Here is a 20106-nt window from a genome sequence, read left to right as displayed (position 1 = left end):
CTTTGATGGCTTCAAGTTCTTTGTTGAAGCTCTGTTTTAGGTCTTGTAGGAATTTCATTACTTCCTTAATTTGGTGTTCAGTGTTTGTTCTCAAATCACTTAGTTGATTGGTTATGGTTTCTTTGGACTCCCATTCCTTCTCTTGGGTTCCATTCAGCATTCCCTTTGTGGTCTCCCTGACTTCCTTCAGCTCTTTGTTAATGGATTCCATGAATGTCTTTAGTGATATTTGTGTATTCTCTACCTGGTCTCTCAATTCCTGAATTACTATTTGATTAGCTTCCTCCCGTCTGTGGGATTCCTGCAGTTCCCTTTCTTCCCATTCGGGGGATTCCTGCAGTTCTCTTTGAGTGTTCTCAGCCTGCTCATGCCATTCCTCCCTTTCTCTTTGAGTATTCTCAAGTTGTTTACGCAAATCCTGTATCAGTTTTTGAGTAGCTTCCTCACGCTTATGATATTCCTGTATAAACTTTTGGGATGCCTCCTCTCTCTCCCTTTTCACGCTCATACAAGGTCCTTTGCAAGTTGTCAAAATTCTCATTTATCATGTTTGCCACCAGTGTTTGTGGCGCTATTTGGGAACTCTCTTCTGGGTTGTTCATTATCTGTTCTGACCCCTGATTATCAAGATTGGGAATTGAGATACCCGGATTTGCCATTTTTCTTGTTTTTCTGGCTTACTCTGCCCATTTGAGATGAAAATAGCACCAGTTTTGTTCTAGAACACTATCTTAAGGCAACCATCAACCAACGTTTGCATTTATACAGTCAATAGTCTACAGATACATTCTAGTTCAACAGATACATCTATTCAACATCAAACAACTATATGTTAATGGGTTTCAAACTGCAGAAAAGAATTTGGAAAACCAAAAATTTTTAGGTTTAGGGAGAGATGTGGGTAAAAAATAGGAATAGATTGGTGTGGGGAGGCACAGGGAGAGTTAACTATGTCCTAATCTCAATGCAGGAAATAGGTTGGGTAGGATGGAAGTAGAGAGAGAGAGAAAAGGAAGAAAGTGAAAGGGAAATGAAAAGAGACCAGAAAAAAATAGAAACGTAAAAATTAATATTATTATGGAGATTAAAAGACCATCTATTTAGAGAGGAATGTGAGTATATTAATAGAAGGGTAGGGACATAGATGAGAAGTGCAAAACTTAAGAAAATGCTTAAAATATTATATAGGTATAAAGAGGTAGAACTGCTATTAAGGAATTTAAGTCTCAGAGGTTTTGAATTGAGTAATAAATTTTTGGATTAAGTGTGTACACAATGGGGGATAGGGTGTAATAGTCAACTATGGGTTTATCTGAGGATGTGCAGGACAATAGTTAAGTCACATACAGAAGATCAAAAGAGAGGAAAAGGTGAAAAGGATTAGAAAGGGAGAGAAAAAGATCAGAAGTTCAGTAGAGCTAGACAAAAAAAACAAAAAGATAGTTAAGAAAGAAAGAAAAAGAGAAAGAAGACAAGAAAAGAAAGGAAAACGCACATTCATGTATTCCTAAAATAAAAATTATAAGAGGAAAAAAAAGTTACCGGAAAATAATTATTTTTTCAAAAAAAGGCAAAAATTAAAGATTAATAAAATTTTTAGAAAAGGAAAAAAAATTATATATATAAAAGGTACCAAAAAAAAGAAAAAAAAGAGAAAAAAAAGAAAAGAAAAGAAGAGGAAGAGAAGAAAAAAAAAGTTCTTTGATTTTTTTTTTTGATTTTTTCGGAGGGGTGGGAAGAATCCTGTATCTCCCCTTTGTCTGTAAACAGCCTCTTGTTTGAGTCTCTGGTCAGCTTGAAGTCATGTGGCTTGACTGGTTTCTTAAGTCAGTTTGTTCGAACAGGCAGAAAAATGCTCTGCTTTACCCAAGATTTTGAGATGCCCCTCCCCGATTAGTTTAATGGAAGGGTGATCTGCTTTGAGAATCACAAAAGAGGGGGATGCAGTGGTAAGGCTAGGTTCTGGGTAGAGTTGAGGTCTTTCAACAATCAGTACATTTTCCTGGGGATATTTTGTGAAAAAAAAAAACAAAACTAACAGAGCCCCGCCTGGAGCCGTTCTCAGGGTTTCTGTTTTTCAATTGATTGTTGAGGCTGCTAGAGGGAGAGGCAGCCTCTGGCTCTGGTTAGCCAGTGAGGAATGCCACTCCAATGGCTGGTGCCTGAGCTAGGTGACTTTTCCCTGGATGGAGCCGAGTCTGGCAGGTCACTTCGCCGCCGTTAAGTTCTTGTGACCTGCTAAATGACTCGTTTTATTCCAAGGCCTGGGTTGGAGCTGGCAGCTCCTCCGAGCTTTGTCGGTATCCAAGACGGAGATCTCCGGTGCTGGGGGGGGAGGGGTGGCCTTCCCTCCTCCGCTCCCTGAGAAGGAGTGAGGATGTCGGGCTTCTACTCACATGGAGTCTTGGATCCTGGGTCGTCTCTGGTCTGGGAACTGCAGGATGAAGTTGTCCGCTCCTTGTCATTTCTTGCTGGTGTTGAGTAGAATCCGCTCGCCTGCTGTGTCTGGCTCCTTAGTCCCCGACTCTCTGTGTGAGCGCTCAGTTATGGCCCCAGCTGTGCCGCGACCCTGCAGCCGCCGCCGCCGCCGCGGTGGCTGGCAGGCGCTCAGATGTGTCTTTTTGCCTTGGCTTCCCCCCTCTTGTCTAACTCTCTGTCCTGTGATGGCACACTTGGTGTGATTCTCTGGCTTAGGACTGTTCACTGGAACTCTAAAACTGCTTTCTATGCTAGAGCTTCTTCAGATTCCAGCTTCTCCTCCGCCATCTTCCCCCCAGGTTTCATTCTTATTACCCAAAGAGCAACATAGGAAAGCGATGCCCATGGATGTGGTTCTCTGGATTTTGGAAATTGTGATCATATATATATATATATATATATATATATATATATATAAAATGAATAATATTGAATATATAAAACTATAACAACAGATAAATAAGTGAATAACTATGTGCACACACTCCCAGTCACTTTCATGTATAAGACTTTTTTTCTTTGCTCTTATTCACCTACATAGAGAGTACATGAGTTGCCCTTGAATTGTCCTGGAAGTTCTTTATTGGGATACTGTAACTTCACATCTTTTGTTCCCTAAGTAGTCAGATGCTATGTATTCAATAACAAAACTGTTACAAGCAAAAGTATCCACCCTGACACACAGAGGAACTTGGATTTCAGAAATGCCACAAATAAGCGGGAGGTACAGCAGTACTTTTCAAAATTGAATAGACTACATATTTATTAGAAAGCTTGTAAGAAAAAAACTTCAGCATAGGATGATACACTTGAAGAAAACTACAGTTTAAATTACATATAGCCGGGGGCTACAATAGACAATAAATAAGAATTAAAAAAAATAAATTACATATGACATCAATTTACAAAGTTCCAGGAAATTTCCCTACTCTTGAAAACTAGAGTAATACATATTAAAAATAAATAAATGAAAAGACAAATGTTTTATACCAAATTTCAAAACATACTATATGTTATACAAAGGAAATGCAATAAGCATGCATTTTACAGTCTAGTAAAATCATATGGCATGAAGAATCTGATTAACTGATTCATAAAAGTCAATACAATGCAGTTAAACCTTCCGTTATCTCACGTGGTAACTTAGCAGAATACTTTCAATCTATGGTGTCTATTTTGCATGTTATCCAGCCCTATCCATCCCACAATGGCAGAAGGCTTTTCCTGAGAAAGTCCAGAGACCCGTCTACTGTGAGTGCTCAATGTAAACCTGTTCCAATTCTCTTTTATTTGGGCATGTGATAGACTGACTATCTGTTAACTTGCCAAAGGCACAATTTGGACAGGTTTCCAGTAGTGATATTTTAGCTCTCAGAAAAAAAGGGAAATTGAAGTCAGAGGGAAAATCTACCAGATCTCTGAAAGATTTCTATCATTGTGCTAAACCTGTAGCTTTCTACTGACAGTTGAACAAACTGCAGTAATTGCCACTCCAACGACATGTCCAAAAATTGGCTTTCCAAATATTGACCTATTTTCACTTTGGTAAATCAAGACACACTATTGTGGCTCCGTTTTACTTAAACTATCAGCTATGGTTGACCCAAAGGATAGTTGAACTTACGAATTTCTTAAATTTTAGGTCTTCACACAATCACTTCATAGCCCTTAAACATTAAAAATACCTACCCATATAAGTCTGCATTACATACTTATTACTGTTTTTCTTCATTTGTCATGTTTTACATATTTGGGTATCCCTGGGCTTAGCTCTGTAATATTCCTTCTCATGTTTTTTTTTTTTTTTTACCACTGAGTACAGTAATTATTTCTGTAGTTTTTCTCCATCTCTGTTTACTTTAATTCAAGTCCTTAATAGCATCCTGTCTACTGACAACTCCTAACAACTGATTTTAACAAACTCAAAATATCCCAAAGTGAGCTTTGATCTCTATCTACAAACCAATCCCTCATTACTATTTGATTAAGTGATAACTCTCCCAGCTGTCTTCTCAAAATACCTTGGAGTCATTTCAGACTTACATACTTTTTCACACCTCATGTTTAATCTATGACCAGGTTCGACAAATTAACTCACTGTATATTTTAGGAAGCATATATATGTGTATACACACACACACACACACACACACACACACACACACACACACACACACAAACACACACACACACACACACACACATATATATATATATATATATATATATGTTATATGAGTGCTAGTACTATGACTAAAATTTGCGGCCTAGGTTCTTTTATTTTTATTTTGTTTGGGGGGGGGTCCGGTCGTGGGGCCTGAACTCTGGGCATGGGTGCTGTCCCTCAGCTCTTCAACTCCAGGATAGTGCTCTACCACTTGAGCCACAGCACCACTTTCAACTTTGTTCTTTTTGCTTATGTGGTGCTGAGGAATTGATCCCAGGACCTCATGCATTCAAGGCAAGCGCTCTATCACTGAGCCACCTTCCCAGCCCCTTACTTTTCTTTTTGGTTCAGTCTTTATTTGGTATAAAGATCACCTACAATGTCATTACCCACACCCTTTTAATTTAAAAATGTGTATATTCTGTAGCAATGTTATTGCCATTATAACCATAATTAGGAAGATATTGTGGGTTCATCTGCTCCATACATCTTGAAAGGTAATGAATGTGAAACCTACAGAATATCCTCAGATATGCCTGGTGGAAACCTGGATTTGAATTATGGTTCTGCAGCTGATCCGTATTTGGTACTTGGGAAATTTGTTTGGCCTTGTTGCCTACTTCTGTTTTTAATAAAATAGTTAATTCATTTCCTAACTGGAAGAACTATCTTGAGCACGAAAATTACCCTAATGCAGGTGCAGTGCTTGGAATGGTGACTGCACACTGTGTAGTAGGTCCCAAAGAAGTCAGCTTCCATCAACATTGTCAGAGAATCCTTCCTGAAGGCCTTAAGAAATATATACCCAACTGCTGTTAATATCTGTGAAAACTTATCTTTACAAAAAAAGGTCTTGTCTTCATATGAAACAAAGTAATGTTGGGGCTGTCCTGTGGCTTTTAGTCTGAAGGAGTTTTGCCTAAATTTTATTCTTACACGATTAGTAGTAGCAGTAGCATTCTTTAGTGCTACCCTTCATTTTTCTAGTTCTGTGTTGCATTTGTAATACTATTGTAACAATTTATAATCTTTGTTATTAGAATAAATAAACTAAAACTGCTGAAGTTTTAAATAAAGAGACAATTTTAGGTGTGCATTACATTTTATGTGCTTAATACTTTCCTGAAATTATTCCTTTTAGGTTATATATCCCTAACAAACTATTTTTTAACATTTCTTATATGATTTATAGATTTATTTTATGATTCTTATATGATTTCTTAGAGATCCATAAATAAAACATCTCAGAACAGGAAAAAAGTAGGTAAGAAGTTATAAAAATACTATTATGGTGTCTTAATGGCTAAGTGTAAAGAACATGTAACAAAACAGTTGGAAGATTCATTTGCTCTTTTTTCTATTCTCTCACCCTTCATTGTAGAAACTTTCTCACTATGAAGTGCCAAGTCGTCTGGACATTTCAAGACTCATCTCAGTGACAGAAGTGATGGGATTAGGACATGTGCTCCTATGACTGGCTTTTAGGAAGTTCACAATAAAGCAATACCAGTACATATAAAGAAACTTTTGTGAGTGATGTGCATTGACTTCCTCAATTGCCAAAATTAAATTCATATGTCAAAACATCAAATTACTTACATTATAATATATGCAGTTCAACTGGCATTACTAACACTTCCATAAATCAAATGCAAACTAAAAGCTCTATATCAAAAACCAACATCTAAGGCAGTGTTGGAAATACAAGAAGAAACACAATAAATCTTATAGAGTGAGATCTTTAACACTGGCAATGAGCAATGATATCTGAATTTTTCACCAAGCTTGGAAAGTTCAGGTGTCCACTAATGATGTGATTAGAGTTTCGGAGTTGACCTTGGTATTAAGATTAGAGGTAAAATTCAAAGACAGCTAAGGTTGCTGCAGTATTGTAGCTCTATACAATGTGACCCTCCCTGATAATGGTAAAGCACAGAGTAGAAGCTAAGTCAGTAAAATGTATAGGAAGGATTTTCCACTGAGAATAATTGCAGGGGGTGATCATCACTCTTCCATTGAAAATGTACAGCCCATCATTCTACTTTAAACTCTAGAATATTTCTGATCTGAAGACAATTATAACACACCGATGTGCTGTGAGTGCTGACCAGTTTAGGTGTGTATTACTATAATATATGTAAAATCTTTAGAGGTATGGAGTGACCTGTGTTGTTAAGTTTCATGGAAAAATGTTCACAATTATGCAATTCACACTCATCTAAGTCTGAATCAGGCAACTGAGATAAGACATTTGGGTCATCACTCCAGTGACCAGGTTTGTGACCTATGAAATAAATAACATTATTTCACAATGTATATGTGTTTCTGAAAATTTATGCAATACCAAATACCAAATGTACAAAAGGGACAATTGTCCATCTCTTATATATATCCGAAGTAAAGGTACACCAGAATTATACTTTCTTGTTAGAGGATCACAGAATGACTGCTGATTTTAGGTTTCTTTCCAGGTGCTCCTATACATTTGTGAATCTTCTCTGAGGAAGTGTTTTCCATAGTTTGTTTTGAGGTGTTCCGAATATCAGTACTGTCACTAACCACAGCCATGAAACAGCAAAGATGATGGGATACCTGGCCAAAGAACTGAGAAATCACAGGAAGTGATAGGAAAGAAGATACCAGAGGACCCAAAGCCTCATTGCCAGCTTCTGGATCCCCAAATCCTGTTTTAAATGCTTTATATTCATTCTACTACAGGGTGGGGTAATGAGTGGCTACAGGTATGTCCGCAAACTGAGGCATCAATCTAGTTGGTGGTTACAATTATTAACTGAGGTATTGTTTGTATACATAGTGATAATTGAATCCCTTATTATTAAGGAGCAGAAGGGAGCAATAATCATTACAACCATAGCACAGACATCCATCTTGTTTCCAAAGTCTTAAACTTTTAGTGTCCAACAGCTCTAACTTAAATACTTTTGAGGTAATAACCCATACCCCTGTCTTCCCTTAACTGTTTGACCTTTCCAGAGCACAGCTCTCAGCCTTTTGATTACTGTTTGAGATGGCTTCCCAATATATCCCTTTCCAGGTATAACAGTTTGACTCTAGAATCCCTCACAAGTACTATTACAGATGGGTTATTTTGAAAGGGATATTTTTTTCTAGGGTAGGTTCACTTTTTTAAATTTTATTTTATTTAAAGGTACTGTACAGAGTGGTTACAGTTACATGAGTAAGGTACATTCCTTGATGTATATTGTTACCCACTCCATTGTTGTTCTCCTATCCTTTCCCACCTCAACCATACCCCCCACCCCAAAGTTGTAAAGTTCATTGCCGGTATATTGTCTTGTGAATATCATTGTTGCAATGGGTCACTTCTTTCATCATTATGTTATTTCCCTTTCCTTCTCCAAATCAGATAATGTATATACAAGATGGAAGGTACCAGAATCAAGACAGAGATGTCCAGAGATAAATCAAAGACAAATGAAATAAAATAACATCTAGTTACACTTCTTTACCGACATCAAGGTTGATATCTGAAAAAAAAAGTAATTGTTGTTTCCATGTCTTGGAGTCCATTTCAATTAGCATCATTTTGTATGGTCAAATGTACATAGCTCTAGAGCCAGCATTCCCATTCATGGGCATTTGTCGAAATTATCTCTAGATAGCTAATGGATGAAAAATAGAATTGAAAATAGCAAAGGAAAACAAATCACCATTCAGGTATTATGATTTTATAATTCTAATATGAAAGAACTGAAGCTTTTGTTTAATGAAGAAGACAGTTTAGCCTGTAATTTCAATGCAAAGCATCAGTTGAAATGAGTCTAAACTCTTTTCCTCAAAGATATCCAAGAGTAATATACTCATCCTCTAAAGAGTAAAAAAGTAATTATTTTAAATAGCTTTGCTTAATATTAATTTACGTGTAGAAAATAAGTTAAAATATCTTCTCTCAGGCAGGGAAGGTGGCTCAGTGGTAGTGTTGGCATGCAAGAGTCCCTGGTTCAATTCTTCAGTACCACATAAGCAAAAAGAAAAAACCCGGAAGTGGCGCTGTGGCTCAAGTGGTAGAGTGCTAAACTTGAGCTGAAGAGCTGAAGGACAGCGTCCATGTCCATAGTTCAAGACCCACGACCGGACTCCAAAAAATAAAACACTAAAACTACCAGCACAAGTATGTTTTTGGCAGCATTATTACCATATCTAAGATATGGAACCAGTCCAGATGCCCCTCAGTAGATGAATGGATCAGGAAAATGTGGTATATATAAACAATGGAATTTCATGCTTGTATGAGAAAGAATGACATAGCTCCTTTCTTAAGAAAATGGAAAGACTTGGAAAAAAATCATTATGTGAAGGAAGCCAGACTCAAAGAAACATAGGCTCTATGGTTTCCCTCATTTTTATTAATTAATATATACTTAGGATAGTCCTGTAAGATAGGTTCATTTTTTACACTCTTAATATTCGCTGTGTGTGTTTGTGTGTGTGTTTGTGTGTGTGTGCACGTGTGTGCACGTGTGTGCAGCAATGAAACTGACTCAGAGCCTCAAAATCTTGCTTGTTTTTTTTCACTCATGTCTGACTGAATCTGTACTATTTTAACCAAGGTTTCACTATGTGTTTGATTGAACAATTGAACATAAATGTCTCGTGGATTGCTACCCCAGCCATCTGTGAACCATGGTCTTACAATCTCAGCCTCATGAGATGAGATACTGGCATCTAGCTCTATTGCCAAGTGTCATTTCTTCGTTTTGTTTTGTTTTGTTTTTGTTGTTTTTGTGCATCTAAAATCTGTATGGAAAACAAATCATTTATAATCAGGACTAGTCACATAAAATTGTGTGTTGTTTAAAGATTACCTTAATAATGTAATCCTTTTGCATACACATTATGTGATTTGATTTTTTGAACTCTTCTTGTCTTGGTTTTATAGGGTGTTAGGTGTTTAAAAACAGAATTTATCAAGGTTTAACTCTAAACTACTGAAACAGGACCTTTATTATTACTCAATGTCCTGTAAATCATAAGTTTATCACTACTTGAGGCACCATATGAGCACAAATAGTTTCCTATAATACCTACACATATTTTAGACCTCAATGCCATACAATGCACACTTCTGTCAAATATGCAAGGGCATTCTTTGTGATTCTCCATGGATTTTCACTGTTCTTTTCTCTATTCTCCAGTGCTAAGTCTTGTGATGGTCATGTTGATTTTCTCCCCTATTATATTCATCATTGCATCTTGGGAACTACTGGTATGCATTACTATACTTCTGTCCATTCTCCTTGTGCTTCGGCTTGTACCCCTCTGACCTCGAAGGGCTAAGAATTGGGGATGTTTGCTTTACTCTTTATCTCAGACATCTATCTTTACTTTCTAGAAATACATTCATTGAATTCCTTCTGTAAAGTCTAATGTCTTAAAATTATTACTGCATTTTCATGGCTTTGTTACTTGGCATTAGGGAAGAACATAGATCAGTACTGTAACTTAGGTAAAAGATTATTGCAATCATGCTTCACTAGATATTCTTCATTGGATAATGTGTATTTCAAGGTCTGCCTGCCTGCTTCCTTTTCACTGTTTTGTTTATTTTTCAATGTAGTCTTTTCTTCTGGAAAATATTTATGTGCCTAGTGAAGATCAATTCTTACTGTAACTATTCATTAATTTTATTCCAACCTAATTTCACAGATCCCTCTGAGTTTCTTCAAGGTCTGTATAGTGCTTCACATTTTAAAATATGTTTTAACATCGATGCATCCAATGATGAAGACACATTCCTTAAGTCACCATTTTGATGACTGAAAAGAAACCATGCTGCAATCTCACTATATGGCAATTTTCTGGTTTTAAATTCTTTTAGATTAAAATTGATGCTGGACAACAAATATTCTGTGTACAATTTTATATTTTCCTAATTATTTTAATATACTTCCCATATTATATAAATTTAAAACATTATCACTTACTTAGTTTTAGGATTTCTAAAACGGTCAGAGTAAAAGTTCTATTCATTCACAATTTTTTTTTTTTGGGTCCGGTCGTGGGGCCTGAACTCTGGGCCTGGGCGTTGTCCCTCAGCTCTTCAGCTCAAGGCTAGCGCTCTATCACTTGAGCCACAGCAACACTTCCGGCTTTTTTTTTCTTTTTGCTTATGTGGTGCTGAGGAATTGAACCCAGGGCCTCGAGCATGCAAGGCAAGCGCTCTACCACTGAGCCACCTTCTCAGCCCTTCATTCACAATTTTAAGATAATAGAATATCCATTATGACCAAGTGAGATATTTTAATTTTTTTTTGTAGTCCTTAAAGGTTGTGCTGGGGAATACAGCCCAGTGCTTCATATTTCTTGGTCTACTGTGGGCCTCTGAGCCTGATGTGACCTGTGGTTTTATTTTCACTCAACAGGAATTTAAAAAAAAATTCAATAGGAAAGAATTATTACTTGCTTACTTTCTCCAATATCTCTCGCATACATAAAAGTAATATAATTCTACACTGACTGAAAATGGTGTTCCTATTAGAGTAATTGTTTATTTTTTGTAGCCCCACTCTTCACTAAGTCTTGTCCCTTTCCTATCTCCCCTTCCCATAAAACTTGACTGGAACCACTGGAAACCCACTTCCAGTCAGCCTGGTACTTAAAAAGCCAAACCTTAACTAACCTACCCCCTGGTAGTCCTGCTATAAATTTTCAAAGGCCTGACTGCAACCAGAATCCTTCCTGAAAGTCCTCCTCTGCTACAGGGAAATCCTTCTTCCACTCCACCCCTTCCTGGAATCCCTGCTCTGCACCACCAGAAACCAAGCCACATCCATATCTCCTCCTAAGATCCACCTTGCTGCACCAAGAACCCCGCCTACATTGGGCTCCTCCCTCTACTCCTAACTTCATCCACCAGATACCCTGTCCCTAACTACTCTATTCCCTCAGAGTCCCATTACTCCCATATTCTATTACTTCCAAGCTCCTCCCGTCCCTTTCATACCCCACTCCCAACCAAACTTCTCCCTGGACCCCTCCTGGTTTCATCAGAAACTCGATCCATAACTAGTCTAAGTAGCCGAACTTTTCAAGCACAGCCCTGAACCTACCTCTTCCCACAATTCCCTTCATGCTACACCAAAATCCCTCCACCTCTCTATAACTGCCCTTGTAGCCCCCCCTTAGTTGACCAGAAGCTTCTCACACAGCCCATCTCCTGCTTGGAAAGCCAGCCCTGCTCCACCATGGGCCTCTCTACCTCCCATATCTACTCTCTCAATGGCTTCATTGTTCCCGTGATGAATCCTCCCCTTATTGGCTCCTCCCACAGATCCACACCCTACTCAACCCTGCCCATAATTACTCTACACCTTTGTAGACCTTCCACTCCTTCTCAAAGTCCCTCTTCCAATTAACCCCATGGCTCCAAGCCCTGACCTGCTCTAGAAAACCCCCACCACACTATCCCATCTCTCGACACCCACATTGCTCCACTGCAAACTACTGCATCTGTTGGCCTCCCTCTGGAAGCCTCACCAGGCTCAACTGTAAATTCCTGTCCCTTCATAATCCCTTTTTGAAGTTTACCTTGCCCCACTGGAAACCCTGTCCAAGTCTAATGTCCTGCCTTGCAACACTGAAATCCCCACCCAAACTCACTGCTCTTTTCGAAGTGGTAACTGGCTACACCAGAAACCCTGTCCTAACTAATCTAGTCCACTGGATCCTATCTCTGCTCTCACAAAGCTCTGGTCCTGAAAAATTCCTCCATACATTGTTACTACATCCTGCTCTGCCAGAAACCCCACCTCCACCCTAACACACTTCCCAAAGGCCCGCCCCCTACTAGCCCACTTCTTTCTAGCACCACTCTGCCCTCTCACAGACCTTGAAAAGCCTCTCTCTCATAGCTCTGCATTCCTGCACCAGAATCCCCACCTTTTGTCAGCCTCTTGCCTTCATTATCTTCCCTGTCTTATGGGAAACCTCACCCTACATATCCCACCAGGGCTCACAGTGCTACACCACAACCCCTCCTCTAAGTAACCTCTTCCTCTGTAGCCTTGTTCTTCCTTTTCAAAGCTCTGCCTCAAACAGCCTCTTCCCCAGTGACCATGCCTTCTTCCACTGAAAACCCATCCACCTGCCAGTCTCCATCCTAAAGTCCCACCTACTCCACAAGAGACCCTGCTCCTAACAAGTCTAGTCTTTCCTGTCCCCTCCCTGCTGTCTCAAAGCCTTACACAGACTGGCTTTCACCCTCAAAGCCCCGCCCTGCTTTACCACAGAGGCTGTGCCAATACCAACTCCTCCCTTGAACCAGACACGGCTCCACCAGAAACCCCACACCACCTCATCCTTGAAGTTCCCACCTAGGAAATTTTATTACAAATGTGATTTTATAATGGTCACAGAATTCATACTAATCAATATGATAAGAAAGCAGTATTGACAAAAGACAACAAAAATTAGATAGCTATTAGATGCCTTAGTCTAGTTTGGGGTTCTGTTAACAGTGTAGGGCAGACCTGTATTTAACCCAAGTTTTGTATGCGGTATGCTATGGTTTTTTTCAGGCTTGATACAAAATGTCTCTGCCCAGAATTAAATGAAGGCATTTAAAGCTAAAATGATTTAGGGTCATTGTTAACATCTAACACATGTTGAGTTTTTTCTTTATACCTCTCCTTTTCCCTTTCTTTCTTCCTCCCTTTCTTTCTTCCTCCCTTTCTTTCTTTTCTTTTCTTTCTTTTCTTTTCTTTTCTTTTCTTTCTTTCTTTCCTTCTTTCTTTCTTTCTTTCTTTCTTTCTTTCTTTCTTTCTTTCTTTCTTTCTTTCTTTCTTTCTTTCTTTCTTTCTTTCTTTCTTTTCTTCCCTTTCCTTTCCTCTTTTAGGAAATGAGTATGAATTTATATATTTTGTTTGCTGAACAAGTATTCTACCATTAGAATAATCCTTTTTCGATTCATTTACTTTGTTCATAGGTTATCCATTTTGCTGAGGGCTGAACACAGGCTAAGTTCCTCACCTCTGTCTGCCAAGTAGCGGGGATCACAAATGCATTCCAACATGAGAACCTTTAGGATGATATGAGACTCTTATTACTAACCTTGCACACTGGTTCTGATCTGTGATCCTCTCAAATTCTACCTCTTCCATTAGTGATGTGAGTTCCAATAGCCTGCCCTCAGTTTAGATCGTCTAAATGAATTATTGAAGGCAATTTCACTTTAATCTCTTTTTTTGCCAGTCCAGGTGCTGTTATAGTTTTATTTCTAGACAAATTCTGTGTATATATGCACATTAGCGTTAAAATATTACTTTCCCCCCCTTTTTTCCTTTTTAATTTTCTTGGTCAAGGGGCTTGAATTCTGGGTCTGGGCGCTGTCCCTGGCTCTTCAGATCAAGGCTAGCATGTTACCACTTGAGCCACAGTGCTACTTCTGGTTTTCTGGTGGTTAATTTGAAGTAAGAGTGTCATGGATTTCCTGCCAGGGCTAGCTTTGAATTACTATCCTCAGATCTCAGCTCCTGAGTAGCTAGGATTTCAGGCATGAGCCACTGCCACCCACCTAAAAATGTTACTTATTTTAAGTTTTGTTTTTTAGTTGAGGGAGTAACATAAGCGTGTAGAAATTTAACTTTCAAGTTACCTCTCTAAGTAATTTCAGAGTTTCATTTTCATATTTATTGCAGTTATTAATAACAGAAACTCTCAAAGTAACAGAATAATCCTTCATTTTCTCCTTCCCATAGGTACTATTGGAAGAGAATGAGTGAGATCTTAGACAATATGTACTTGAAATTATAAAAAAAGTTATATTGATGATACATAAAGAGCCAGATAACACAACGTGCTTTGCATTTTCTAAAGAAAGGAATGTCATGAAAGTATATTTATTGGCAGGCTTTTCACCTGTAAAACAAAGAAAAAACAATTTCACAAAAAAGCTGAAGGGGATCAGCTGCCATGAAAGTGTGATTTAGCATTGGAGACTTTACGAAATGAACTGGTTCAGGTAAAGTAATACTTTGGAAAAGTTATCTGTTCACTAAATGTATTCATTATATTTTTTTTATTTTTATTTACCTGTCACTTAAAATATAAATGCATACATGTGTGTGGAATATATATATATATATATATATATATATATATATATATATATATATATATCAGCAGTATCTGTCCAGTGAACTGTATGTGGTTATGTATGTTTAGGTAATTTCATCATGTCAAGTCCATCAAAAAGATGGGCTTAGATAAACCTTAACCACCCTGCAACACCACTGCACATGCAAACTTAAGTGTTCACCATTGTAAGCTAAACCTGTGTTCTACCAAAGCTTTATATATATGGTGTTAATTTTTCATTTAGTCTTGACACAAAATGTGTGTGCTCCTAGAAATAAATGATGGCATTTATAACTACAATAATTTAGTGTAAATCTTTACAATGAACACATGCTCAGTATGAATTGTTCTTTCTTTCCTCGTCTTATTTTATCTTTAGGAAGTTGATTTGAGTTTTGATGTTGTTTTCTAGATAAGTATTCCACCACTGGAGTCACTCCACCACTCCTTTCTAGTTTAAGTTACTTTACGCATAGAGTAGCAATTTTTGCACCCAGCCCAAAAAGCAGGGATCATGATTGCATTCCAATATCCCTACCTAGTAGGTTGATATGGCTGATACTTTTTTTCCTAGACCTATTCAGATATGTGATCCTCTCAAATTCTACCACTTTAGTTAATTGTGTGAGCTCCTGTTCTCCCTACTGCTAGAAGATAGGACAGACATAAATGATTACAGGTAATTTGAGTGAATCATTGGCTAAATATAAGTGATTTGATATTAAAGTGTAGGGTAAGTTTGAAAGTATAATCACAGTAGTCAGATATTTTGCTAAGTAATTTTGTTTCACATTAACAACACATCTTAACCAGAATTAAGGACTTACTTTTGCTGTCTGTCTAGTTGTATGTCATTTGGTAAAATAAATTTCTTGTATTCCATGTGGGATAAAGAACTTTGAATGGTCTGATGTGCTGGTTCACATCTATAATCATGGTTAGCAATCAGGAATAAATAGATCAAAATTTGAACATAGCCTAACCAAAAACTTTAAGAAGTCCCAATCTCAATAAACTAGTGGATCATGTTGAATCATGCTGCCATTAATCTCAGCACCACAAGAAGCTAAGTCTCTGCCTTGTATCTGTTTCACTTGAGTAACTGGGACTCTTGGAGGCAGTCACCTCTATAGATGCAGAATCTGGGCTGAGATTTAGCAAGAGAAGGGAGGAGTCTGCTCCACCTTCCCAGGGTGAACCTCACAGAATGAAGTGAGCATGCTTGCTTTCCTCCTCCAAAGGGCTTGAGATGCCATGCTGCTGAGTGTTCATTATGTGATTCCAGTGACCTGTGGTAGAAGTAGAAAGAAACATAAAATAAATTTCACATATGCCAATTGAGCTGCTCTCCCAGCCTGTGAGTTCAACTCAGCAAGTGTTCATTATTTGAGAGTTGAGAATGCTGAGGTAGGGGAGATAGGGAGGGTGAGTGAAAGAGAGGAGAGATAGAGAGAGAAAGAGCTGGGCGCTGGTGGATCACACCTGTAATCCTAGCTACTCAGTACGCTGAGATCTGAAGATTGCAGTTCAAAGCCAGCCTGGGCAGGAAAGTCCGTGAAACCCTTATCTCCAATAAACCACTCAAAAACCAGAAGTGGCGCTGTGGCTCAAGCGGTAGAGTGCTCGACGTGAGCTCAAGAGCTGAGGGACATTGCCCAAGACCAGAGTTCAAACCCTACGACCAACCAATTAAACAAAATAGAGAGAGGGGAGGGAGAAAAGAATGGAAGGAAGGAAGGAAGGAAGGAAGGAAGGAAGGAAGAAAGAAAGAAAGAAAGAAAGAAAGAAAGAAAGAAAGAAAGAAAGAAAGAAAGAAAGAAAGAAGGACGGAAGGAAGGAAAGAAAGAAAGAAAGAAAGAAAGAAAGAAAGAAAGAAAGAAAGAAAGAAAGAAAGAAAGAAAGAAAGAAAGAAAGAAAGAAAGAACATGACTGAGAATGAATTGTTTGGAGTCAGGAGTCATATGTCAGAAGTACTACCTGTATTTGTTGTTAGGTCTGCCCCAGGTCATGCAGACCCTATGCAGCCACTTCTTGGCTAAGTTTCCCTTTATGTGTTGCCTAGTATCTGGCACACCTGGAGGCAGCCACCTCCCCATGCTGTTAAGTCACAACCTGGTCAGCCTCTGGTCCCACTTTCCTTCTGACCAGAGGTGAGTCCCAGAACTTGAAGTCACATCCAGATCCAGTGTGGCCAGAGTTTCCCACAAACAGCCACACCTCATCTGGTCCTTCACATAGATTCATCCTTGCCAGAGGTTGGATCGCCCCATTTTTTTTTTTACATGTATTTCCACCATGTATGGCATGGGCAGCAGTTCAGTAAATAAACTTCTTTACCTGACTGAAAACCCTGTGGTGTTCTCTTCATTGGCTACCTAATGAAACTCACCTACTTAATATACTTTACACTTCAGAGTTTCTAGTTATGAATCCATGGATATTTTTGTGACACATGTGTGATCAGTATCTACAAAACATATTTACTAACATCATTTAACAGTATAATTGTGCCTAGAATCTTTAATGGCAGCTTAATTAACGATAATGTCTATTTTGTTTGCTTTGCTTTGCTTTGTTTTTGCTTAAAGTAATAGAAGAGTTGGTGAGACAATCTCTGTGAAGACTCAGGGTCTGTGATGGAAGGGCAGAATGATGCTGGCTCCGGCCTCAGGATTATCTGAGGACTGTGTTTGTGTATGTGGAAAGCTCTTGGTATGCCGGCCTAGAGAGGGAACATGTTCTCTCTCCCTATCTCAAAGCTATCATGTCTCAAAGCTGAGGAAGTAGCTCTTCTGCTTACTTATGCATAGACGAACAGCTAGCCAAGCATTTTCCAGAGTAGGGGGAAATGGTTTGAGCTTGCTCTAAAATAGTTTAGATAAAAATATACAAAGACTTATCTCATAGTTTAAGCAAAATTGTATCTGTTGAAATTCTTTTTGTGAATGTCTCCTGAATAAATCTTGGCAAAGATAATACTTGCTTGTCTTTAAATACCCACTAACAATAAAGCACAGCATGCAGTGGCAAATGCTGTTTGCACTCTGCAACCCCTGTGTCCTGGTGATTTTGCGACCCTTACCCAGGGACCCCAATGCCTGAGACATTGACAACTGGCACACAAACTTGGACCCTGCAGTGTTGATTACAGGAAGGGATATTCAGGTAAGTACTTTTAATTACAGGGTGATGGAACAAGTTAAGTTTACTCCGTACTTACATATGCTAAAATATTTACTTGCTGCTTATGGTGTAACTATTTCTTCTTTTGACATAGAAATGTGTATTGATGTAGTTAGGGAATGGAATCCTTGGTTCCCCGTTGATGGGGCATTAGATGTTGATAATTGGAAATGAGTAAAATATTGTAGAAAGAGATGTTCGAGAAGGGGAAAGGATTCCTGTTACATTTTGGTCCATTTGGGCTATTTTACATACCCTTTTTAAAGCTTTAAATGAGAAAAGATTAATAGCGGACTTAAAGAAAGAGGCAGCGCCTTCTATTGTAGGTTTACTATTGGACTCGGAGGTTAAGGACGCAATAGATAAGGCTGCATCACAATTAGGAGAAAAAACAAGAGGTAAAGAAAGGTGAAAATGAACAAACTGAAAGCGTAAATAGAATGTCTGAGCAAATGGAATTGATTTTATCAAGATTACTACATATGGAGTTAGAAATTAGCAGAGTGAAAGGATAATCTGAGAAGGTGAAAGTAAAACAGCCTTCCTCTCCTCAGCTTGCGGAAGCAATTTTTACTGCATCACTCCTTCACAAAACAGAAGGCTCAGTGAGTTTGATGAAGAAATGCATATTTTTTCTTAACCTGCAATTTGACCACCTCCTATGAATGGTATAGCTCAACCAACCAGATATGAGGGTGTTGCTGTCGATGATATTGGTAAACTTAACAATCAGTGACTTATGGTCCTCAGTATCATTATGTTAAGGAATTACTTAATGGGCTTGCCCGATAATTTTGCTTCCGAGGATTGGAAGACGCTTTATAGAGCCTTGCTTAAGGAACCTGAATACCTACAATGGCAAATATAGTTTACTGACTTATATACAGAAAGGACTAGACAAAATGCACAGAGCAATAATCCACGCCTGCAGATCATAACCTGTCCTATGTTGAGTGGAACAGAACCATATGCAGATGCTCATATGCAAGTGAACTCTCCTGAAGAGATCAATGAGCAGTTATGAGACATAGGTATTGAGGTATGGGGGAGGATTCGGCTGGTAGGAGAGCATTATGGCTCCTGGACTAAAGTAATTCAAAAACCTAATAAACCCTATGTTGAATTTTTATCACGATTGACACTGACCTTGGAACATACTGTTGTGGGAGAGGCTGCACTGTAACAACTACTAGGCATGTTGGCTTATGAGAATGCTAATGAGGACTGTAAACGAGCCCTATTGCCTATTAAAGAATCTGGGGATGTAAATACATATTTAAGGGCATGTAAAGACATTACATCCGAATCCCGGCGTTTGCAGTTGTTTGCTGAAATTATGCCCACTACCTGGAATGCTTTACAAACCATCTAATCTAAAATGTTTTGGATGTGGTCAAATGGGACATATAAAGAAGAACTGTAAAAAGGCTACTGATGTTAACAAGAGAGGACCAGGAATTTGCCCTAAATATAAAAAGGAAAGCACTGGGCAAGAGTGTGTAGATAAAAAATAGACAATAAAGGAATTCCTATAAAAATGCTTACGCTATGCAGGGAAACTCTCCATCTGGCCAGCCCTGGGACCCAGGATTAATAACCGAGGGTAGCCAACCTTTTTCTTCCTCGTCCCTGCCACAGCCCACAGCACCGCAATGGACATGCCAATTCATTCATCTATTGAGAGGCATATTGGTTTAAAACATGCTTGCATGTAAGTATCAATTACGGTCATTCAAAAATGACAGATGTCACCTCCCCAGACATACTAAAATCATGATTTCTAAGTAGGATAGGATTTTATGGTGGTACAAGTGTTGAGATATATGGATGAGTCTAATGTGTATCTTGCACTGAATTAGGCAGGTAGATATCCAATATCATATGGGATAAAAAAAAATGGTACTAAGAAGATATTCCCTTGAGAAAGATATAGGAGGCTGAGAGAAGTATGGAGAAATTCAGATAATTTTGAAGGATTTAGAAATGCATGCTCAAGTATGTCTCTTTAAGTGGAAGGACAAAAGAAGGGGAAGAGAAGAAAATAACTGAAAGCAGATCATTGTCCCAACGTAGAGTATATAAAAAAAACATAGCCTATAACTTCCAAGTTAGAGACCAATATAATTCGTTCCACTTAATTTAGATACATGCAAAATATTTAC

General features: G+C 38.4%; 1 long non-coding RNA gene across 1 annotated transcript in view; it reads left to right on the top strand.

Annotated features, from left to right (window-relative positions):
* Positions 1-6169, top strand: part of LOC138826269 (uncharacterized) — a 47718-nt gene extending 41549 nt beyond the window's left edge. The window contains exon 2 of the long non-coding RNA XR_011371613.1: positions 6027-6169. This is a non-coding gene — a long non-coding RNA (uncharacterized lncRNA). The remainder of the gene's footprint in view (positions 1-6026) is intronic.
* Positions 6170-20106: the final 13937 nt, after the last annotated feature.

Source organism: Dipodomys merriami, unplaced genomic scaffold (genome assembly GCF_024711535.1).
Source record: "Dipodomys merriami isolate MVZ:Mamm:240054 unplaced genomic scaffold, mDipMer1.0.p SCAF_1400, whole genome shotgun sequence".
Lineage (NCBI taxonomy): Eukaryota > Metazoa > Chordata > Mammalia > Rodentia > Heteromyidae > Dipodomys > Dipodomys merriami.
The sequence above is the reverse complement of the archived record's forward strand: the minus strand, read 5'-3'. Positions and strand labels throughout refer to the sequence as shown.